Source organism: Globicephala melas, chromosome 8 (assembly GCF_963455315.2).
Source record: "Globicephala melas chromosome 8, mGloMel1.2, whole genome shotgun sequence".
In the NCBI taxonomy this organism is placed as follows: Eukaryota; Metazoa; Chordata; class Mammalia; order Artiodactyla; family Delphinidae; genus Globicephala; species Globicephala melas.
Window position 1 is genome coordinate 41,875,352 of NC_083321.1, and position 25,183 is coordinate 41,900,534.

The 25,183-nt window shown below is 38.6% G+C and overlaps 1 protein-coding gene, 1 long non-coding RNA gene and 1 pseudogene across 4 annotated transcripts in view; 2 read left to right on the plus strand and 1 right to left on the minus strand.

The window, feature by feature from the left end:
* FAR1 (fatty acyl-CoA reductase 1) overlaps nt 1-21,807 on the minus strand; it is a 73,669-nt gene extending 51,862 nt beyond the window's left edge. The window contains exons 1-2 of one of the 3 annotated variants that reach the window (XM_030831469.2): nt 21,685-21,788; nt 19,865-19,962 (exon numbers count right to left, since the gene is read on the minus strand). The gene's annotated coding sequence lies outside the window, so the exon portion shown is untranslated. Of the gene's footprint in view, nt 1-19,864; nt 19,963-21,344; nt 21,367-21,684 lie in introns of those variants that run through there. The other 2 variants (XM_060303481.1, XM_030831471.3) reach the window with 2 other exon arrangements.
* Nucleotides 9,780-10,551, plus strand: LOC115839443 (small ribosomal subunit protein eS24 pseudogene; annotated as a pseudogene).
* Nucleotides 21,808-22,182: 375 nt separating the features above from the next.
* LOC115839591 (uncharacterized) overlaps nt 22,183-25,183 on the plus strand; it is a 28,311-nt gene continuing 25,310 nt past the window's right edge. The window contains exons 1-2 of the long non-coding RNA XR_004034106.3: nt 22,183-22,313; nt 24,787-24,908. This is a non-coding gene — a long non-coding RNA (uncharacterized lncRNA). The remainder of the gene's footprint in view (nt 22,314-24,786; nt 24,909-25,183) is intronic.

Genomic DNA, 25,183 nt, shown 5'->3' on the forward strand with positions numbered 1-25,183 from the left:
TGCTGCCAATCCTTCCAGAGCATGCTGTTTAGGTTCCTACTGTATGATTCTACTTACACAGGAAAATATCTAAAGCTCCTATCAGCTGTTAAAAAGTAGCTGCAGCACTGCAGTAATGAGAAAAGCAGCAATATTATTCCATGTGCCAGGGCAGAGAAGCTGTGAAACATGATTCATATTTATTTTCACTGTTCTTGAGATGCCTTAGGATACACCACCTAGCAGTGGCAGCTGGGTATTTTCTTCAAAAAGTGCCTTATCCTATGGTTCAATAGTTAAAGAGGCAGAAATCTTTCAGAAGACCAGCAAAATGGTGGGTACCAAATATCACAATTACTTAGAGGCTTTCTTGCTAAAGTGGGTTTTCCTAGTGGGTTTTATATTATGCACATAAACTTACATTAAGAGAACACATTATAAAGCTACTTAAACTAAGATACTTTCACTTGCTAGTGGCTGAGGTCCAGGCTCTGCCACTTTGAAGCCATGAGATCCTAAGATAAACCTACTACTCTTAACCTGTTTCCTTATCTATAAAAGGAGAACATGCAGGCTCATGGGCAAAAAGAGCCTGGAATGGATGTAAATGGAGAAACCACAGATAATTCTAAGATAGCACTCACCCAATCAATATAAACTGCACCCTTGTAACATAATTGTAGTCTCTTAATAGATGTCCTAAAATTAATGGAAAGCCAATCATGTTGTCTCATTACTTTCAGAAACCTAGTTAAGATAAATAATTAGAGACAAGTTCCTTCTCTCATTTTCAACTTTTTAAAAAAGAGTTCTTTATACTGTGTATAAAGTGGATGACTGGTGAGAGTCTGCTGGGTGGTACAGGGAGCTCTACTCAGTGTTCTGTGGTGACCTAGATGGGAGGAAAATCCAAAAAAGAGCAGATATGTGTAAAAAACTAAAAATATAAACTTAAATTTTTTAAAAAGAGTTCTTTAAATAGACAAAGCAATCAAAGTGAGAGACTGGGGTATTACAGTAACATGAAAACCACAAAAATCTGCCAAAAAAAGCAGCTCTTTAGTGCCAAGAAATGGGAATTCCTTTGCCTATATTACCGCTAAAAACAACTCAAATTAATTAAAACTTTTAATATACTGTCAAGTAGTTGTTTCAGAAACTTGCTAAGCAGAAAGACAAATGTGAACAAAGTACATGGAGATTAGGATATGGTGAGAGGAACGAGGTGGGTCCATGGGCTTGAAGCAAAGCTTTACAGAAGCCATTAGTGATGAGAAAAATAAATAATAAAAGGAAGACAGGAAAAGGAGAGATTAAGCACAAAAAACTACATCTCTCATGCTTTCCAATACAATTTCCTACAAGTCTTCGTAATAATTTTTCTTGCCTAAGGTCACTCAGCACCTATATATAGACAGAGGCAAATTTAAACCAGTATCTTCTAACTAAATTCCACATTTATAGAGAGTATAAGAAGTTTCCACTTGTCCTACAGTGAGGTAAAGGCATCAACTCATGGGTAAGGAGTGAGTGCATAACACTGGAAGAGAAGTTGCAGGAAAGTGAAGAGGCTGGAACAGATGGTCTTCCTTTCCATTTCTAAAGTTGTATGATTCACTATAAGAGGAAATGGACAGTATCTTTACTACAGGGTCTTCTTGGCATATAACAGTCAAGAATCTGCTCCACAGAAAATTTTAGCATATGAAATAAGGCAAATTGTGGCTGAAAAATCCTTAAAACTCCACATCATTTCACAGTAAAAGCTGATGGGCCAATTAAGCAACACAGTTTAGAAATGAGACTATTAACTGGTTCAGGTAGACTCTTAAACAATTAAAGCTCAAGAGCAATTAGACTTTACCAGTATTTCCCTGAAGGCCATTTCCAGAGGCACCCAACAAAGAGAATGAGAAAGGAAAAGGTCTGTTGTCAAACTTAGAACTCGACTCACAAGAACACCGAAGCGGACTTAATTATTGCCACTATCAGTTTGAATAAAAAGACATCATTCTCAGGTTAAGAAATACACACTTATCGAAGGTTAGTGGATTTATTTCCAACTCTACTCTACCCGACCCACTGAAAGACCTTTTCTAAACAGAACTATTTATTGGAAGACTAGAAACAAAAAACTCAAGGCAGTAAAGGTAATAAGATAAGGTAAAGACAAGAAGCTCTGAGAGCTTCTTAAGGTCTTGCTTAAGATTAATAACAAAATTCAAACATGTTTCTATAAATATCTATACCAATATATGCAAATATCTGTACCAATATATATACTATGTATCACACTTACCTACCTTTGAAAAACAGTGAGTTCTGTGTAAGGGAGTATGGGATCAGAATTTACACCCCAAAGCTTATCACTAATAGCACATGGGTTACTTTGAGCTGAAGGAACTGAGATTCAACAGATGCAGAAAGAATTCTTCTCAGAGCTTCCCTCATCTGATTAAAAGCAGAAACTTCCAAGAAATGAGGGCTGCCATAATGAGGACTCTCTGGGTGAGTTTTATGGCCATGAAGAAGATGGAATGTTAGCAACCGATACCTTCTATTAGTTTTCCCACATATTTACCTTCCCACAATTTATTGCCCCTAGAAGCCCAAACTCCTTTTCCTTTGTCTAGTCACTTCTCCATAATTTATAACCCTTTGTTAATATGGTATATAAGCTCTCAAGTCTAACCATCTTTTTTTGGGTTTTCACTTTTCTGTGAAGCCTTTATGCACATTTTAAAAATATACATATGCCTTTTCTATTAATGTCTTTTGTCAGTTTAATTTGCAGGCATCAGTCCTAGAACATAAAAGGATAGAAGAAAAGTCTTCCTCCCTTACATAAGCTATTAAGAAATTAAGTCTCTAGTGAAGCCATTTTCAGTACTCTATTGAATCCGGCCCTGTTATAAACTGCTTCCTGATAAACAAGGTAGGCCCCCTTTGTGGAAACAAGCCTTTCAGATAACCCAATGCCATGATGTAGTGGGGACCTTTGGGCTCTGAGTCTAGCAGGGCTGGGCTGGAATCCAGGCTCATCCATTTATCTTGGGGGTGAGCTTACTTATCTGTTTGTTTCTGTAGTTTCCTCATTTCTAAAACATACAGACAGCATATACATCCCCACCCCTTCACTTCATAGCATCTGTGTAAGGATTAAGGCTGGGCACATAATTACAATTCCTTATTCATCTTCCCCATACTTCTTTGGCAGTGATTTCTCTGTGGTCCCTCAGCAGTCAGTCTGATCTGTAATATTTCAGTCTAAAAAACTTTAATTATCTTTTTTTATGGAAATAATCATTTAGTTATGAGTGTAATTTTTAGACTAGGAAAAAATTTTTATTACCAAAGTAAAAATAATAGCTACTTTATCTCTGGACTGTATGCTGTTACAGTCACATGCACATATACCCATCTTTTTAATTCTGGGAAGGAAATTAATGATTTTAGGAGAAGTAGGTTTAAACCAAACCTCTGAGGACTAAAGAAGGAAAGAGGTGGTTCAACTTATACTGATATGAAACACAGCATTCATGATTAACTTTAAAAGCCAAGATGTAATATTCTGTATGATATACCACCTTTTATGGAAAAGGAATGAAAAAATGAATGCATATGTTTATAAATACACAGATTTTTCTGGCAAAAAAGCCAGAAAACTGGTAATAATGGTTGCCTCTGGGAGGGAGAATTGGATAACTAGGGAAGAGAAATGACGGGCATTTGCTTTTCACTATACACACTATATATCCTTTTGCACAATTTAAAATTATGTACATTATAAAGCAGAAACTAACACACCATTGTAAAGTAATTATACCCCAATGAAGATGTTAAAAAAAATAAATAAATAAAATAAAATAAAATAAAATAAAATTATGTACAAAGTGCATGTGTTATATATTTTAAACTACTGGTGCAGAAAGAAACATACAGGTAGAGCCTGTAAATAGAAAAATCAGAAGGTACCAAAAAAAATTTGAAAGCGTATATTTTCCCATCAATTAGCCAGTCTATACTATCTTTTGTCCTCTAACAATTTACAAACTCACTTTCATCTATGAGAAAAAAAGTACGAAAAATCTTTTCTAAAGTGAAAAATAAAAGATGAGCATTGTGTTAAGAAAAAAAGTGTAATATCTTTCTTCTGCTAATCTTTATTACTTGAGTTTTTATTTCATTTCTTTATTAGATGGCAAACCTACTAGATTAAAAACCAGATGATGTTTTAACTATGAAACTGTTGTTTAACAAGACTTTAGCAGGCTGGATTTCCTAAATGGAATGTGAGAAATTCTTCCCCCGTCTGGATAATGTTGATCTTTGGATCAGATACCACTCTCTCCCATCTCCTGAGAGGACCCCTACGCTCACCATGTTCACCAAGGAGTCAAGTACACAGAATTACCAAACACAGTTCTGAGGTGAAGTTCTGCAGTGAGACTGGCTCTACCTATGTTTCTTTCTGCACCAGTATTTATTGAACATACAGTAAAAACTGACAAAAGGTAATTGTAAGAACTCTTAGTTCCTTGTTTTAGCTGCTATAAATTTATTTAGGGAAACTAAGCACTGAATATGAAAATCTCTAGACAATGTCTAAACATTCATTCCAGCTTCCTATAAATTTCCACCTACAGCTACACCTTAAAGTAGGATCTACTTAGTTGTCTTCCTCTTAAAAAGTGACTCCTCTGTGCCTCTAGCATGTAAACAAACCCAAAGTAAATAACCTACCAATGGAGACAGTGGGGAGAGCAAAGAGACAAAGAATAAGCTATTTCATCTATCTTTTTATTGAGAGTCACTGATTGACTCCCAATCAGGGGCAATTCTGTGTTTAACACAGACACATCCAATGCTGTTTTGTCTCATAATCCTACTACACCTCTAAGCTGGAGGACCACTTGGCAGGAGTACTGGAGGAAATTCAAGCAGCAGTAGATAGAATGCTGAGCTAAATGGTCTTTTAATATCCCTTAGATTCCATGGCTGAAGAAGTAAAATAAATAAAAGAATTTCAAATATCCTTAAAAGAGGGGGAATTAATTCCAAAATATTCGAAACCAAGAGTTGGCAAAGGTTTCTGTAAAGGGTCAAGTAGTAAATATTTTCAGCTGTGGGCCATACAATCTTAGTAGCAACTACTCCATTCTGCCATTTGGGGCACAAAATCAGCCATGAACAGTAAGTAAACAAATGGGCATGGCTCTGTTTCAATAAAACTTTATTCACAAAGACAGGAAAACAGTTTGCAGGTCACAGTTTGCCAACCCCTGTTCTAAATAAAGATTCTGAATATTCCACATTCAGAAAAATGAACTACTAAGAAAGGCATCAATGGGAAACCAGCACAGTCTAAATATCCATTGCCTATGATTTCACTATTACTAGAGTTACTATGCATATCACTCTAAAATGGACAGTAAATAATTGATACAATATTTTCAAAACAAAAACAATAAATGAATGACACGCTTCAGAAACACAGATATGTCAGAGACTAAACACAACACAAAGACATGATCTTTAGCCTTTTTCAAGGTGTACCTAAAAATACGTATTTTTAAAAAGAGAGCCCATTAAGATAAGATGTTCAGGGGTGAAGCTTGGGCGATATTATTTTGGAGAAAAGGCTACAAGTGAAGAAGAGCACAGAATATAATCCTGTCGCAGACTCAGAAACCCTAGACCGCTACCATGTTCAAAAAAATCTTGATATAATAATCAAAAAATAACACAGAATTTAAAGAGGTCAAGAGTTAACCCAACACTGTTGCAGGATACAAAGCTTTGTTTATATACTGTGTACAGGTCTAAAACTACATAGATTATTCTTTTCTACATAAAAGTATAACGTTACTTATAATTTTATGTAGCCAAAGGTTATAATACATGGCTAAGGGAACGGGAATGGAAGCAGAAAAGAGACTACGCACATGGTAAATATCACAGAATTATGAAAATTCCCCAAAAAGCTGCACTGAGCTACAATGACCATGAGGGGATTCCATATACATACTTCTGCTTCCTCATTATTTTTCCTTTTCGTTTGCTTTTCCACTAAAAGGGAAATAGAAATTAGGTATCTGTAACTGATGGGAATTAATAACTCTCTAATCCAGAAGTTCATGAACAGGCTTGGGGGGTGGCGGGGAAATCCAAGAACGTGTTAAAGTTTCATGCAAAATATTGTTTTGAGTGTGTTTATGTGTGTGTGTACAAGTGTGCACTCCCGTGCATATATTTGTACATTTTTTCTAGAGGAAAAATCCACTGTTCTTATCAGATTCTCAAAAGGGTCAATGAGCGTAAACAGTAAAAAACTACTATCAAATTTTATGTGTAGTATGTATGTATGCTGGAGAGAAAGGGGACCTAAACTGCAGAGAATAGAGCTTCATGGTCACTGATTAAAAACCCCATTCACATCTAATCTGGAGTAAAAATGTTTAAATGGTTAACACATAATTATATCAATCTCCCTTGAAGCCTGTTATGGATTGAACTGTGTTCCCCCTAAAAAGATATGCTGAAATCCTAATCCCTAGGACTTCAGAATGTGACCTTATTTGGAAATGGGGTTGTTGAAGGTGTAATTAGTTAAGGTAAATGATATAACACTGGAGCAGAATGGGTCTCTAATCCAACATCACTGGTGTCCATATAAGAGGAGAGGCATGTAAAGACATAGATATACACAGGGAGAACTCCACCTGACAACAAAAGCAGAGACTGGAATTACACAGCTACAAGCCAAGGAATATCAAAATTGCTAAGAAAAAACTAGGAAGAGGCAAGGAAGAATTCCCTCACAGGTTTCGGACAGACCATGGATTTTGGGCTTCTAACCTCCAGAACTGTGAGACAATAAATATCTGTTGTTTTAAGCCACCCAGTTTGTAGTACTTTGTTACAGCAGCCCTAGGAAACTAAGAGAAGGCCAAATACCATAGTAACTAAAATTAAGGTACAGAGCAAAAGGCCTTCTAAAGATGATCATATGCTCTCATGACATAATAAACATATCATGGACACTTTCCAACAAACATGACAGTTTCAATTACCAAAATACATTCTACTAAATAGTTAAGGATGGAATGGCTTTTCCAAATGGGTACAGGAAAGAATGATAGAAAAAAAGCTTTATATATCAAAGGTAAAGACCAAAATAAAGTTAATGTTCAGATCCCAGAACAAATCATTGCGGTATATCACTAACTGTACATCTGTACACTGACAAATCTCAGTATATAGTAGCAGATTCAGGGAAAGTAGTGTTCTGATTATCTATTGCTATGTAACAAAATCACTCTAAAACAACATCTTAAAGCAACAATAATCATTTTTATTCTCTCTCATAGTTTCTGAGAGTTAGGAATTTGGGAATGGCTCAAATAAGCAGTTTTAGCTGAACAGTTCTAGCTCCTATCTTAGGGCCTCTTCACGTGGTCTGTCCACATGAGGCAGTCTGGGTTTCCTTATAGCATGGCAATCTCAGGCTATACTGATGAAAAGCTGTTGAAGACTTCAAGACCAGTATTTTGGTGAGCTGGATGGAAGCTCACCTTTTCTGACCTCACCTTATTGCTCACAAGTGATTCACAAGAACACCCAAATTCAAGGGAAGGGAACATAACTCCACCTCAGGATGAGAGAATGGTCAAGGTCACAAGAACATGTGAGAAGGGACACATTGTTACAACTACTTTTAGAAAATACAATCTGCCACAAAGAATATGGTAAAGTAACTGCTCATTACTCCTGAGATGGTCAACCATTTGAAACTGTCCCATAGGTTAACAGAAACTGATGACTAAAAGAAATTCTTGAGCTTGTCTTACAGAACAGCAGCTAAGGGAACAGCTTATTAAAAACCCCCCTGATTGTAATATGCTTTCACTGATCAAGCTCATCTTAATTATTTCTTTTGGCTCCTTAACCACCACGTATAGATAACACCTCTGTCGTATGGGTCCCTACAGTATTGGGGGCTTATGCTGTTTTCCAGAAACTTGGAGTCAGCTCTTATCCAGTTCAAGCCGGCTAAGATTTTTGGTTGGGACAACTGACCCTAAAACTGGGCCTGCAAAGGTGTCCAATAAATGACCTTTTGACATCAGAGGACTCAAAACTCCACCCTCATATCATGCTAAGTGCCTCCATTTTTGAACATGCATCTCAAGAAGAAGCATGTAACTCAGATATGCCTGCAAAGAACACCAATTACCTCACCTTTTCCCTACCTCCAATCACCTTTCCCCATGCCTAATACCACCCTGCTTCTTTATCCCATAAATATTTCAAACCCCTTGCCTTCAGGGAGGCAGATCTGAGATCTGCTCTCCTGTCTCCTGTCTCCTGACTTGGCTGTCTCCTGAATAAACCCTTTCTCTGCTGCAAACCTCGGTGTCTCAGCGTTTGGCTTGCTGCACATCAGGCAAACAAACCTGGTTTGGTAACCCATTTAATCCATGTTCAAGTTACCCAAAATGCCTTAAAAAAAATGGCCCCATGGGCCTCATACTTCTAAGTACAGATGATCCTTGAACAACACAGGTTTAAACTACATGGGTGTACTTATGCACAGATTTTTTTCAACAAATGCATATTACAGCATTATACAACCTGCAGTTGGTTGAACCTGAGAAGGCAGAACCACAGATACAGAGAGCCAACTGTAAAATTACACACAGATTTTTCTGACTTCTAGGAAGACTGGCACCCATAACTTCCACTGCTGCTCCAGGGTCAACTGATTTTGCCCACCAAATAATCTCATTCACTGAATAAAAATTTCACTTTCCCATATTCACTTAATTGTGAACTTATAACCAGTAGATTTCCACTTGGAGTTGACATACTTGTAGCCAAAAACAAGCCAACTCATTTTAGTTAGACTATTAAGAGGCCTCATATTATAGGTAAGCATATATTTTCTTTTAAAATTTTTGATAGACTCTCATCTGGAGGCATATCGGGAACCACTGGTATAGCGTCTTTTTACTATATTTTAATAACTCTAGAATATTTAGTGTTTTGATTAAGACTCAACATAAAAGAAAACCTCTGCAAGTGAACTGTAAACAACAAAAGAAGGACTAAAAAATGCAAACTCAAAATGTACAAGTTGATAAGAATAGTGGGTTCCTTTTTCTTTTCAAAAATTAAGGCTTACAAAGCATTTTTCAACAAACAAAAGAATAACTCTAGCATCTTGGTTTTCAATAAAAGATGCTAGTGTCCAACCCTGTTGTAAGCACCCATTGAAGTGAATATAATGGCCACTCTGTTTGCCTACACAGACATTGATATGCCAATATTTAACTCTCTATATCCAATCTTCCCCAATTTCTACGACACATCTTGGTAAGGAATCTCAGTAGGTTCGTTAGTTCTTAGGGCACTACACAACTATTTTGTATATTGATGTTACTCCGTAAGCATGGCACTTTGGCAAGTTAAAATGCCTCTAAAACCTCATTATCCTGGAAAATATTAAACGTTAAGAAAAATCAGACTCAGAATTCCTTTGAGTGATGTAAAAATCAAACACAAAAACATCCTTAAAAGTCAAGTTCTACTTCATCAGAGAGGAAATGTCAATTCTACAGCATTAAAATTATTTGCTGACAAGAAAACTTAAATTTTTTAGCAATACCCATTTTCCTTTGTTTCTGTCCTCGAGGCTTGTATACCAGTAGGGTAACTTCTCTACTGTAAAGCCTACAGAAGAAGGGCTGTGCTCTTGTTAACACAGTTTGGTAATAAACAGTTCCACAGCTTGCAAAAACATGTATCCAATTCCATTCTGGGAGAAAACAATCTTAAAAAAGTAACCTCCAAAAGTCATACATGATTTTCTTTAGATCAACTATTGTGCTACAGATGCCTTACCTTAATAAAAATGTGTTCATGTTAAATATTGTAATTTTTATCCTAACACTTTCAGACTCAAAAAAGTGAAATACAATATACAAAGGCATACTAGTATTTTAAGTGTATTAGCAAAGATAAGGCTTCTTAAACTTCTCCAATACAACACAGAAATCGAAATATCCCATTTTGCTTAAAAACTCATTAAAGTTGTGCATCTGATTCCATAATATACCTAAGAATTAATATGAAAATATTTCACTCTTTTCCTCTCTGGCTGCTTGAAGATCAGCAACCATCATAAATGACACAGTAGCTCTCCAGACCAGGAAGTTCATGACCAACCAACTACTTTAGCAGAAACAATTGGTCATCGACATCCTTCACCCTGGGAAGGCAAAAGTAGCTAAGAGCGATATTCAGGAAAAACTAGCCAAAATGTACAAGACCACACCAGATGTCATCTTTGGATGTGGATTCAGAATCCATTTTGGCAGTGGCAAGACAACTGGCTTTGGCAGGATTTACGATTCCTTGGACTACAGAAAGAAAAATGAACCCTAACATAGACATGCAAGACATGGCCTGCATTAAGAAAAACACCTCAAGGAAACAGCAAAAGGAACGAAGAACAGAATGAAGAAAGTCAAGAGGACTGCAAAGGCCAATGTTGGTGCTGGGAAAAAGTGAGCTGTAGATTGGACAACAGAAGGAGTAAAGACTCTGCAGTGATTGTATCTGTGGTGACTGTGCAGATTTTTCATGAGACGATTAATAAACTAAGAACTTTTACGTGAAAATATATACACATTTCAAATTACTCAGCAAAATTGATTTTAACATGAAAATGTTCCATGTATACCACGAACATTACATGTAGACGTACACATACAAGTTTACCCAAAAAATTGACTCAGGCAGATTACTAATCATGTATCTTGTGTGGTCTGATTTAAAACTACCAAAGCCTATTCATGAAGATTAGTAACTTTAAGAACAAGTTGTTAGAATCAGGTATTTCACTGGTTACAGAAGTAGACTTTGTTTGAAAGCTGTTTATACTCAGTCTGATTATTATAGCAAATAACCTGCAACTCTTAACTACGGAAAAGTGCTTTGAAGTTCCTGCTGTATGCTGTTATTTCCTCTCCATTTCTCTTGTGTCACTTTCTTATGAAGCCTTCTGAATCTGTTCCCAAGGCTGAATCTAAAAACAGGCTCTAGTCCACCAAGGCAGCATTTTCCAAATTGTGGTAAATGGGGCTGCGATGCTGTATATTTTATCCCCAACCAGGAGAGCTACAAAGTGCATTAGCATATCAAAGACCTACAAAATGTACTGAGGTAAAGAAACTCCTAGACCTCTTTTTTTAATTTAATTTTTTTTTATAAAGCAGGTTCTTATTAGTTATCCATGTTATACATATTAGTGTATACATGTCAATCCCAATCGCCCAATTCATCACACACACCCCACCACCCCCCCGCCGCTTTCCCCCCTTGGTGTCCATACGTTTGTTCTCTACATCTATGTCTCAATTTCTGCCCTGCAAACCGGTTCATCTGACCTCTTTTTAAGGCTGGGCTTTCACCAATTTCCCAACACCGCTAGGGAAACAATGCTCCTGAAAAGCTCATTATTGCCACATCAGCCTTCTAAGGTAATGACTATACAAACATGGACCAAACCTCCCATGGTCTACAAATGATTTAGAAAGCATGACCTTCCATTGATCCACAAGGCTACTTATGAATAAACTATAAAGCCAGTTATTAAGAGTTGCAAATATGAGTATGTTATTAGAATGTACCGAAAACTTCAGTTTGTATACAATTAATAACTCTGCTTGCTGCAACTCACAACGCTCCAAATATGCACACTCAAAACCTGGAATTCTGTAATTTTCAAGAGGAGCAATCAATCATTGTCAGTGAAACTGGTCATGGTTTTCAATTATCATTATTCTTCTAATTAAGTTGAGCTTAATTATTATCATTTTAGTTGTTTTATTAAACCAGGAGAATGTGTTATATAATTCCATCACTAGAATTTGAGACCTACAGTTTTCTAACTAGTCTAAACTTTAAGATAAGTATATTTTTTGTGATTCAAATAAGGAACCATCCATTTCCCTAACTGCTGAAGAAAGTCCCTCTCTCCCCCAAAATGCTTATACCTTGACAATTTAGTTGTTATTATTCCACTAGAAAATGGGAATTACTGAGCTAAAGAATGACGCAGCTAAAGGGCCGGGATTAAAAGAGCTGGAGGGTCACCGTTCTAAAGGTCTTTACCCCAGCTATAGGCGCAGGTCTTCTCCCTGGTCACCAGGTCCACACCAACCAAATGTGGCATGAGGACTTGGAATCAGAGCCCTTCGTGGAAGTAATAGAAACTTCTCTGAACTTGAATGTCAATGATCCCTCCAGTCTCTAGTTTTGAGGAGGAAGCTTCCAGGAATCTCTTTAAACAACTGAATCCCATAACAAAGCCTCTTCTCAAAAATCTTCCTGGTCTAGCTTTAAAACCTTGCCAGGTTCTTATGTAAAGCTTGCAACAAACAAAATGCTGTCAAGCATAGAAAGGTACAGAAAACAGGAGGGAAGTGTTTGATGACTTTGTGGATTCTTAGAATCTCTTTCCAGCTCTGAAACTGACTTAACGCATCTAAGAAGCCCAGCGAATTCTTAGTCAATTTATCAATTGAGAATCAAAGTCACAATGCTAAAAACTCTGTCAAGATATTTCCTTCTCCAGAAACTGAGATCCAGAACGAAAAGACAGCCAAGATAAATAAGAGCAACAGACTACACTGTTGTGACTGCCACTAACCACGTGACCTTGGGCAAGTCAATTAATTGCTCTGATCAGTCATAAAATTCACTGAAGGGGAGGCTAAATCACTGATGGATAAATCCTCTTCTAGCTCTCAAAGTCTATGTATTACTGTATATTAGAATAAGTTTATTTCCTAGTAATACATTAGATACTCAGAAAATTATTAACTCCAATGGGTCACAAGGTTATCACTTTAAAGCCATACACCTAATATTCACTGATCTTCAAACAACCTATGCTCTGCTCTGCAGTCAAATGTCTCATTTAGCAGCTAAGTGATCTGTTCCTATCTCCTAAGGATTCTGCTTATGCTAATAACCATTATTACGATTATATTTTAGGTACAATCCACAAATTTTTAAAACCCCATACTTCTCACCTCACACTGGTCAGAACGGCCATCATCAAAAAAAAAATCCTCAAACAATAAATGCTGAAGAGAGTGTGGAGAAAAGGGAACCCTCTTGCACTGTTGGTGGGAATGTAAATTGATATACCCACTATGAAGAACAGTATGGAGGTTCCTTAAAAAACTAAAAACAGAACTACCATACGACCCAGCAATCCTACTACTGGGCATATACCCTGATAAAACCATAATTCAAAGAGTCATGTACCACAATGTTCACTGCAGCACTATTTACAATAGCCAGGACATGGAAGCAACCTAAGTGTCCACTGACGAATGGATAAAGAAGATGTGGCACATATATACAATGGAATATTACTCAGCCATAAAAAGAAACGAAATTGAGTTATTTGTAGTGAGGTGGATGGACCTAGAGTCTGTCACACAGAATGAAGTAAGTCAAAAAGAGAAAAACAAATACCGTATGCTAACACATATATATGGAATCTAAAAAAAAAAAAAGGTTCTGATGAACCCAGGGGCAGGACAGGAATAAAGATGCAGATGTAGAGAATGGACTTGAGGACACGAGGAGGGGGAAGGGTAAGCTGGGACAAAGTGAAAGAGTAGCACTGACACATATACACTACCAAATGTAAAATCGATAGCTAGTGGGAAGCAGGCGCATCGCAAGGGGAGATCAGCTCAGTGCTTTGTGACCACCTACAGGGGTGGGATAGGGAGGGTGGGAGGGAGACGCAAGAGGGAGGGGATATGGGGATATATGCATACATATATCTGATTCATTTTGTTATACAGCAGAAACTAACACACCATTGTAAAGCAATTATACTCCAATAAAGATGTTAAAAAAAAAACCATACTTCTAAGAAATATATTTAGGCCCATCCTTCAAACTAGATGGACAATAAACACTTATGATCTCAGGGCTCTACAGAGAATCAATCCTCTGTCAGACCAATACATGTTTCTAAGCCTCTGTGTATCATATCTAGGAGTTGTTTTAACACAAATGTGAACCTCAAAATACTTTAACAGATCCTTTCCTCCACAGATCTTATCTATTTAAGGGCAAGAGAGGTCAAAGAAGATTTTCCTTTACCTCTGAAAAAGTGGTATTTATGTATTTATTCATTCTTAAATCATATTCTACTTCATCTTAATTCAGGATGGATAGAAGCCATTATATAAAGTTCCATACACTTATTCCAAAATCTTTGGTAAAATCATTCCTACATATTCAAACTGGCTACAGCTTGTTTTCCCCCAAGAATGCAATTAAGAATTGGTCTTTTAAAAAATTAGGCATTGCATAATGAATTTTATAATTTCACTCAATAATGAAAAACACTTGTTTGACTCAAAATTCCTTCAATGACCACTGCTAAGAATGCAGGTGTCGAAGAATCACTGATAGTTGAGAAAATTTTGCAAAGTTCTTCAGAAGTTGGTTATGACGCTATGCTTGGAGATTTTGTGAATATGGTGGAAAAAGGAATCACCGATCCAACTAAGGTTGTAAGAAGTGCCTTACTGGATGCTGCTGGAGTGGCCTCTCTGTTAACTACAGTAGAAGTCGTAGTCACAGAAATTCCTAAAGAAGAGAAGGATCCTGGAATGGGCGGAATGGGTGGGATGGGAGGTGGGATGGGAGGTAGCATGTCCTAATTCCTAGGATAGTGCTTTACCATCATTAATGAGATGTGAAAGGAAGCTCAAGGCAGCGTTCCTCACCAATAACTTTAAGAGAGGTCAGTTGAAGGAGATGACTGAAGAAAAGGCTGGCTGATGTTTAAGAAAATCACTATAACCATCAGTTACTGGTTTCAGTTGACAACATAGAATGGTTTACTGCTGTCATTGTCCATACCTACAGATAATTTATTTTGTATTTTTGAATAAAGACATTTGCACATTCCTGGTAAATGAGTATAAGAGCCAGGTACCAATGTACTGCTTTCAACTTAAATCACTGAGGCATTTTTACTACTATTCTATTAAAATCAGGATTTTAGTGATTGCCATCAACAGATGAGAAGCTAAGAAGCAGCCTTTCTGTGGAGAGTAAGAATAATTGTGTACAGAGTAGAGCAATATCCAATTATGTGACAACGTTTGTGTAATAAAAATTGTTTAAAGTTAAAAAAAACAAAAACACTTATATGTAGAAGGTGAAAAGCACAAAGAAATAAATAAAGTTGAGTTTTAGCAGTATGCTATCTGCCTATACATTAAAGAACGGATTATTAAACCAGAATCTGTAAACCTTCAAAGATATCTGAATGGGTTTTGAAAGTCTTATTATTAGCTTCCTGAAATTATTAGAAAAACTAAGTGTATATGTATATTTTTTCTGAGGAGAAGAGATAGCACAAAGCTCTGAGATGCTCAAAGAAGTTTATGACCTTTGACTAAGACTCTGCATCATGGGATATATTTTAAGATTTTAATTCTCAGTTAATAGTTCAAAGTTTTTAAGTCAATACTCCAAAATAATAAGATATAGTGGTAAGAATTCCTTACATTCAAGAAGGATTTCTCATGTGGCTGCCATGCCAACATTTTTGGCAAAAATTCCATAAAGAACAAGAATGATCTAGACTAGATATCTCAAAGCAATCTTAAAACTGTCAAACAGTTAAAACTTAAACACACACACACACTCCACCAATGTCATTTCCCATTTAGAATCTCTAATACTGGCATATGATCTTACGTTGCTACATTCTGTTTTATACATGTATATTCAGTCTCTCCAACTACTTATCCCTGTCCTACAGTAGATTATTATATCTAATTTCTCTTGCTCAGAACAGTATAATATACAAGTCTCAAATATATTTATATGAAGAAATTTCCACTTCACTTAGATTAGCATGTCTATTGTTGCATTTATCATGCTGTATGGTAATAACAGGTAAAAATGTCTAGGGACTTGTTTCAAAATTAAGAAGGGGGAGGGGAGTGGGTGGAGATACAGAAAAAACAAGATTGACCACAAGTTGAAAAATGTTAAAGCTGGTGATATGCATATTATTATATTTTTATGTTTGCAATTTTCCATAATACAAAGTTTAAAGACATTGGCCTCGCCTATTAGAACAGAGAGCTTCTTAAAGACAGGTGCAGGAGCTTTCCTCTTTGTACATCTGCCCAGTAGAGAGCAGTTACTTTGCTAAACACATTTCATTCTTTATGTGAAAGGCAGCAGTACTATCCTTCAATGAAACTTCAACAACTCTTTGATGGTATTTTATTTAAACAATTCTTTTATTAACCCAGATAAAACATATTCATTCATTCACTACTTACTGGTTACCTACTTTTCTCAGATATCCTGTCTTGATAAATGGAGGATATAAAAAGTAATTCATACTCTCTAATAAATTAAGAATCTGACAATACCCTCAAGGATCCATGGGAAAAAGGGCAGGGAGGGAAGAAAGGGAGATAAAGGGAAAGAAAAAATAGTAAAAAGCAACAAATACAGTATTTTAAGAAAGGGCTCTAAGGCATTCACATTTTTAATTAGAAAGAAGGCATACAGTTTCTTTAAGCTAGACAGGTCTAAAAGTTCCCCTCCCCACTCTATTCTACAGATGAGGAAACTAAAGCTCAGAGAGGGGAAGTGACTTGCCTCAAGTTACACATCAAGTTGCTAACAAAACCAAAAGTAAAATTCAGATCTGCTCATTCACAGTGCAATGTGAATTTTCTACATAAAAAATTTCCTCCTACCCCATAATATTCACTACCTAAAGAGAATGACTATTTTATTATTAATATACACTTCAATTCTGTATTCTACCATACTAAAAAAAAAAAGCAATACACTAAGTAAAGGGAGGAGGCTGGGTAGAAAATGCAAACAAACTGCTAAGACAGTTATACATGAATACTATATGCACATTCCACACTTCCTTAATTCTGAGACACATTTGACTTTAAGACATAGTATCCATTTTGTAAACATTTTTTAAAAAATATAGACACTGTAAAATCTTCATTTCAAAAAATATTAAAATGTGAAAACACACACCTCTAAAGCAATAAAATATAACGCACCCTATAAGACACAAAAATCACTATCATTTAAGACCCCATGTCACAGGCACAAACACAAAGAGCAAGAGTCCCATCTTCTAAAGTAACGAATAGTTACTAAATACCTAAGGCTATGTGGCATTTTTTTCAGTTGTCTGTATTAATAAACAAGTCCTTTTTGCCATACATCTCATATGCATGAGCTCTGGAGTCAGAGAAAGCAAACTGGAATCTCCAGCTCTGCCACTTAGCTCTCTGGCCTTTGGAAAGTTACTAATTTCTCCAAATCTCATTCTCTTCATAAAATAAGATAACCACCTTAGAGAATTGCCTGAGAATTAAATGTAATAATTTATTTAAGGAACATAGTACAGTGCCTAGATGAAATATTAAGTTTCCTTCCACAATTCCTATGGACCAAATGAAATTAAAACTAAAAACTACGTCCCATTCTTGACTTATAAGATTGGAATAAATCTGTACTAACCCTAGGGCAAATACTACTAATTTCCTTTGGAATAATTATTTGATAAGAAAAGCTTATTTTCTTGAAATTTCTCTCTTTTCTTCTTCAAACTGGGAACAGAAAACAATGACAAATTTTAAGTGTTTAAGTTAAACTTGTTATATGTAAACTCAGCACTTTCATGTTGCCTTACTGAACTGAGACTCTAAGCCCAATACAAACCCACTGAAGAGAGGAACTATAAGCCTACGTGTGGGAGGAGAGAAGGGTATAAGGTCAAAAAGGCACATTTAAAATGACTCAATGTACGACTGGTTTGGTTTTTTTTAACCTTAAATTCATTTATTAAACAATGTTCAGAAAAGCCAAGACCGTATCTCCATGATTCAGGGTGCTTTAGTAACCTGATCCCCCAGATTAAGCAAATGTAGTTTCAGGTTGTTTCCAACAATAACAAGTCATTGCCAGGATGGGACTGTGCCTAGCAAAGTGGCTCATATGCAGTAGACACTGAAATAAGACCATCTTCTCTCCTACCCCAAACATAGTACAGACTAGACCACCCACATATTCTCTCACTATTAGTTCATTTTAGTTGAATGATTTTTCCCCACTAATGATAAAAGTAACAATGCTTTTTTTTAAACTTGGAAAAATACAAAAAGTACCAGCATTTTTAAACTACCCATGATCTTACCAGCCAATAACTAAAATATTACAAAAGGACATACCAACATCTTTCCTATGAATTTGACCATAATTATGATCATACCAAACTTTAAATTTGTATAGAGCACTTGCCACTAAACACAATTAACTACCAGTCCATATGTTAGTATCTTCATTATGGCTTTCTTGAGACCAAATTCACAGTTTTTCCTTACTTAACTCAATGGTTTCTTCTCAATCTTTCCTCTTCTGAGTCTCTACATATTTTGCTGATGATCACTTCCTCTTTCTTAAAACTCTATCCTAAGTTTCCCTAAACAGTATATTCCTCAGTGTCTACAAAAGTCTCTCCAACTAATCTTTTTCTATTTCTTCACTGGCTCTCTTCTGTTAACTCCTGACAATCTCTAAAACATGGCTCAGTCCTGACTTTGAATTTGCTTGTCAACCTTGAATCCCTAGCACTTAATAACACAATGCCTGGCATGAAGCAGATGCTCAATTTACGTTTACTTACTGACTTTGCCAACCCTGACCTGCCACCTACTAGTTGTGTTACCTTGGTTAAATTAAATCTTTCTGAACCTCAGTTCTCTCATTTATAAAGTAGGGATAATCAAAGGAAGATGATGCTTGGAAAGCTCAAAACAGTTTCTGGCACAAAGTTGCACCCAATAAATTTTGCTATTATTATCAACATAATCTAGTACAGGAATCAAAAATATTTATTATTGGGCTTCCCTGGTGGCACAGTGATTGAGAGTCTGCCTGCCGATACAGGGGACACGGGTTCGTGCCCCGGTCCGGGAAGATCCCACATGCCGCGGTGGCAGAGGCCACAACAGTGAGAGGCTTGCGTACCGCAAAAAAAAAAAAAGAATTTATTATTATATACGGTTGAACACCAAATCTACTTCTCAATAACCTAATTTACTTTCACCATATTCCTCTTATCATAACTATCAAAAAACATTTTTGTACTCTTCACCACTTATCTCCAATCCATCATCAACTATTCTAATTTTTCTCTCCTAGCCACCATACAAAACCATCATTTATCAACTAAGCTATAACAACAGACTTAGCTGATTTCTACACCTTTATATCTTCATTCATGGGCTTCCCTGGTGGCGCAGTGGTTAAGAATCCACCTGCCAATGCAGGGGACACATGTTCGAAACCTGGTCCGGGAAGATCCCACATGCTGCGGAGCAACTAAGCCCGTGTGCCTCAAGCAACTACTGAGCCTGCGCTTTAGAGCCCGCGTGCCACAACTACTGAAGCCTGCACACCTATAGCCGGTGCTCCACAACAAGAGAAGCCACCGCAATGAGAAGCCCATGCATCACAAAGAAGAGTAGCCCCAGCGCACCACAACTAGAGACAGCCTGCGTGCAACAACGAAGACCCAACTCAGCCAAAAATAAATAAATAAATAAAATTTATTTTTAAAAAGATCTTCATTCAAATCTTCAATCCTCCTTAAAAACCATTTTTAATTTGTCACTCTTGTCCACAGTTGCTTATAACATGTCCATACTACTGGAATGCCATCCTCTTATCTTGCAATAACCCATGTCCCAACTCCTAGTTCAAAAGATGGCTCAACACTCACCTCTTCCAGGAAACTTTCCCTGATTAACTCCACACCACTCAGATTACTTCTCTGCTTCGAGTCGCCTCAGCCCCTCAGCACTTAGGTACTCTGTTATACTAAGAGTAAAATGTGATCAGTGAATAGCATTACCAAGAAATTACTTCCACAAAACTATTTCTACATCCTAAAGAATGGTCCATTACCTATAATGCTTTGTTGATTTGGTTAATTAGGAAACATCCTATATGACAAATGCCCTCTTTGGGTTTTGTCCTTAACACTATACTACTTCATGTTGGTAAAGAAGCACTTAACTCTTCACAATCCTTTTGTCCTATCCTCAGGCAGAAATAATACCTCAGTTGTATCACCTCCTCCTGTTTAAATCCAATGGAAATGTAGTAATGGACCATTTTCTTTTCTACTATCTTTTCCCTGCCCCCAACCTCTGTCCATACCCCGCAAATAAAACTTCCAAAGCATTAAACAGAAAGGTAGTAGCAGTGATACCACGTTTTTCTTTCCTGTAAGTGAAAAGAACTTTGAACCTATTTAGCTACAAAACTCTTCCCAAGGCTGAAAAATTTCCCAACAAGCAGGATGCATAATCAAATTCTACATCAAAATGCTTGATTCTTATAGAGTAAGAGAATTGTACTTATGTTCACTCTTACTTGTGTTACTGTAAGAGATCTTACATCATTTTTATGACACATGACTGTTGAGAAACTCCCCTGTATTGCAGTTTTCGCAAAGTATCCTGTGATGGTGTCTTTAAACTAACACATTCTACTTTTTTTTGATATAAGAATTAAGCGATTCCTCACTGCCATCCAATCAAAAGCAAACAATATTTGTGCCATGGCTTGTGAGAAGATGAGTTCGTGTGCTGCTGAGGCAAAACAATGAGATGAACTGTCACACGGGTGGGAGAAGGGTTGGGGAGGAAGGAGGAGGGTTGGGGAGGGAGGACAATCAACCTCAGCGGTGAGAGTTAACAAGTCTGTGAGTTTGGCCATCGATGAGTAGTGAATGAACCTATGGACCTGGCTAACTGACTCCTACCTGACAAAACCGACAGTTATTCTTGCTGACTTACTCATAAAAGATCCACACCCTTCAGTTACCATACATAAACCTACCTCGTTTGCTCCTCGTATACTTTCTCCTAACTGGCCACCTAACGCTTTCTAGTCTAACAGCCTCCAACCACACCTCACCTAAAACCTCTGCCTCTCAGTCACCTTCCGGCTTTAGTAAGTGCCTCTTACTCCAGATTCACGTGTCCCAAGCCTGTCCTCCCTTCACTCCCAGCTCATTTCCCCCCAGTCTCAATCAATGCCTACTTCCAAGAGGCCAACCACACGCCCCGGCTCCGCACCTTCTCCCCGGGCACCCTTTTCTGAGCATCACCCTATTCCCATCACTTTCTTCGTCCCCAGACCCAGAATCCTGCCATCACAGGCCTCCTTTCACTGCCACCCTCAGGCGCACAAACCTGCTCCTCCGTTAACTACTCCGCCCCACCTTCGCCACCTCTACGCGGTCTCACCGCCCCAGGCGGCGCCCCCAGGCTCCGCGTCTGCAAACCAAGCCCCCCCTATGGCACCGCTCTCAGTCCCGGCTCTCCAGAGGGCGGTGGCCCCGCCAAGCCTCGCAGAGACCATCCGGGCAGAAGCGGGCGCCCCCCGCTCTACGCAGCCGTGGGCGGGGGCGGGGCAGCTGGTGTAGCCCCCGCCTCGGCCAGGCCTGCCTCCCCGGCTCCCAGAGCCGTGGCCCCGGCCAGGCGAGGAGGGACCCGCAGCCCGCCTCTCCCGCCCGGCGTCCCCGCCTCTCACCTAGACGCAGAGGCTCGGGCCTCGCTTTCCTCCTGGCAGTCCAGAGAGGGCTCTGTCGCCGTCAGCGTCGCGCTGCCTTCACTCGCTCTTCCACCGCCCCCGACCGGCCGCTGAAGAGCAAACGGGCGGTGGCACGCCCATTGGCTGCGGCCCGCGCTCGCGTCAGCCGGCCCCGACACGGACCTCGGAATGTGACTGGCTAACGCGGCGCCTCTTTTCCACGTCTTGTCCTGATTGGCTCTCTAGTGCCCCCTTACTAGGAGGACCGCTCACCCTCCGCCTGGCTTCGGCCTCCCACCCCCTCAACCCCGTTTCCATCCGGGCGGGAGGAGACGGGAGCGGGCGCGGGGGGGACACGAACGGCCAATGGGAGGGCGGAGAGAGGGCCGGGAGGTGGGCTCTGCTCCCGGCCAGCTCGCGGGGAAAGTTCATCCAATGGTCGCGCGCCCCACACCCCGAGCTCACGAGCGCCCCCGCCGGCAGCTCGCGGTCTGGCGGGTCGCGTCCAGGGCCACACCCGGGCTGCCCGTCGCTTGGGAGCGGCGCCCACTGGAAAGGTGGGGAAGATGCGGCAAGGCGGCCGCGGGTGACCGCTGGCAGCCATTGTGGCGTGCTCCCGTGCTGTCTTCGTGAGTCCCGACGCGCCTCTTGGCGGGGCTGGTTTGGGTCGGTGAGAGCGGAATCGTGGCTCTGTGGTCCCCTGGAGCCTCCGCGGGGTGCCCTATAGAGAGGGAGCCGAGCGTGCGTCTCGTCCAGCCCCGCGGGACTGTGGGTCAAATATTTCCACTTAACACTGCTTCCAGAGTAATTTCATACAAAATTTATCCATGAGAGAAATTAGAATAATGGTTATCTCGCGGGGGGGAGGAGGGGAAATGGAAAGGGCACAAGGGAACCTCACGGAAGCTCGGAGCGTTCTGCCTCTTGATCTGGGTGGTAGTTACCGAGGTGGTGTCTGCCTAGATAAAACTTCACCGAGTCGTACACTTAAGATTAGTTCACTCAACGCACTTTATGTATAATATCTCAATTTTTTAAATGATAAAAGGATTGTGAGAAAAACTCTAATATTACCATAACCGTAGGCTCCATGGGACACCCATGGTATAAACAATCCCACTAGGATTTAGCTATCGTTCAAAAACTAGAAACCAGAGGAAGAAAAAAAGGACTGTGAGAATTTAAAGTGAGTGAAAGCTCCTGGCACGGTGAATAACACTCACAGGTTGGTGCTTTAAGGATGAGCTAAGATGGTTCAGAATGATTTTTCTCTGAGGATTTAGAGCCTGTTTCAGTGCCTGACACTGTTACCAGAACTAAAGCACCCATGGTGCTGCACCCAGTTGGAAACTACAGAAGTTTATGGAGCTGCGTACTTTACTTTCATTTGAACACCATGGCTTCTGCCTTGGAGGAGCTCACAGTCCAGCACCAAGTACAGTCACCCTCTGTATCCGTGGGGAATTGGTTCCAGGACACACTCTCCCCCCGCCCCCCCGCAAATACCAAAACCACAGATGTTCATGTTCCTTATGTGAGATGGTGAAGAATCTTTGTTTCTGAACTTGACATATAAAGTTAGGTAAGATAGTATTTTCCACAGAGCATAGGATATAATAAGGACACAGACATAAACAGATAATTCCACTATAATGCAGGATGAGGGAATACATATAAACAGGATCTTACCCAGCCTAGGGAATTTAGGGGCATCTTCTTAGAAGATGCAGAATTAAGTTAACCACTGCTAACATAACCACTGTGCACATCCTCCCACATTCTTTAAATCATCTCTAGTTAACTTATAATACCTAATACAATGTAAATGCTATGTAAGTAGTTGTAAATACAATGTAAATGCTGGGTAAACAGTTGCTGACAAATAGCAAATTCAAACTTTTGCTTTTTGGAACTTTTCTAGAATTTTTTTTCTGAATATTTTCAATCCACAGTTATTTGAATTCACAGATGTGGAACCCACGGATACTGAGGCTGTCGATACAGTCACTCCTGGCAGAGGGCACTGAACACAAAACTAATACAGCTGCCTACCCTCAGGGATGAGTCATTTCCCTAGGCTAGGCAAGATGTATGTGTGTCTAAAACCCAGGCCATTAGCAAAATTCTGAAATATCCAGGGTCAGATGAAACACTTCTTAGCTATAGGTCAATAATATTCTTCCCAAAATAGCCACAAGAACTATGGGCCAAATGCTAGCCTGTGGAAGGGCATCAGCAGCAAAACAAGTTAAAGATTACAGGATTCGTGTTTATTAACTCAGTCATTAAGTTGTTCATTTCTGATAAATACCTTTGTTTAAAGTACTTGTCCCTGAACTAGGCACATAAAGTTAGGTAAGACAGTATTTCCCACAGAGTATAGGGTGTAATAGGGAGGCAGACATAAACAGATAATTCCATTATAATGAAGGATGAGAGAATATATATAAAAAGGATCTAACCCAGCCTAGGGAATTTAGGGGCATCTTCTTAGAAGATACAGAGCTAAGTTAACCACTGCTAAGGTTTATCACCATACCATAAGCAATTAGGCACTATTTCTGGAGAGTACTTTCATTACAAATTTTTAAATTTTTGTGCAAATACCTTCATTTTTTAAAAATAGTTATATGTAAATATAACAATATAATAGCTATATATAAATATATAAATTAATACTTAGTTCTGAGAAAAACGTGAAGAAATTAAGTAATTGCTTAATGAATACATTATGACTTTCAAAAATAACTTTAGGGTTGCAAGCTTAAAGGCATTCATTTGATTCAAGTCGATGTGTATGTAACATGTCCCTCCAGCAGAGACCCCCCACAGATGGGCAGCATGCATTCTGGAAGAGGACTTAAAATTAAAACAACGGTTTACTATCCAAGATGGTACAGTCTCATGGGCATGTTGTGTGGCTCATGTCCCTTGCAGTGCACCACCATTTGTACGTGAATTCCAAGTCATATATCTATAAAAAGTGACTAATAGTCTTCACAAAAGGTAATGAAGGATTTTGCCCAGAGTCTAACACTTAAAATATAGTAATACCAAAAAAAAGTAATAATTCATTCAAATGCTTTTCCCATCTCTTTTCAGCAAGAGCCTCGAAAACTGGGCTGCCATATATTGGAATCTACTACATTGTAATTTTATTCACGTATGGAACACCTGTATATACTTTTGATTCTTGCTACAGAAACACAGTTCTGTAAATGAAGGTAAATTATACCAAGCCAAAAATGTATTACTATAGTTTACAGCCTAAGGATACCATACATTACTGAGAAAATAAATAGGAATAGACACCAAAAACACATATGTTACTCATAAACTAGTTATAGCTATTTGTGCATTCCCTCAGACTTCCATAACTTCTTTAAAAACAGAAGTCAAGTAAGGTCAAGCATTAACTTTTTTATGCAAACAGTACCTCTTCCTGCTCTGAGGAAATACTTTTCTCATGGCATGTATCATTTTCTAACTCATATGATAT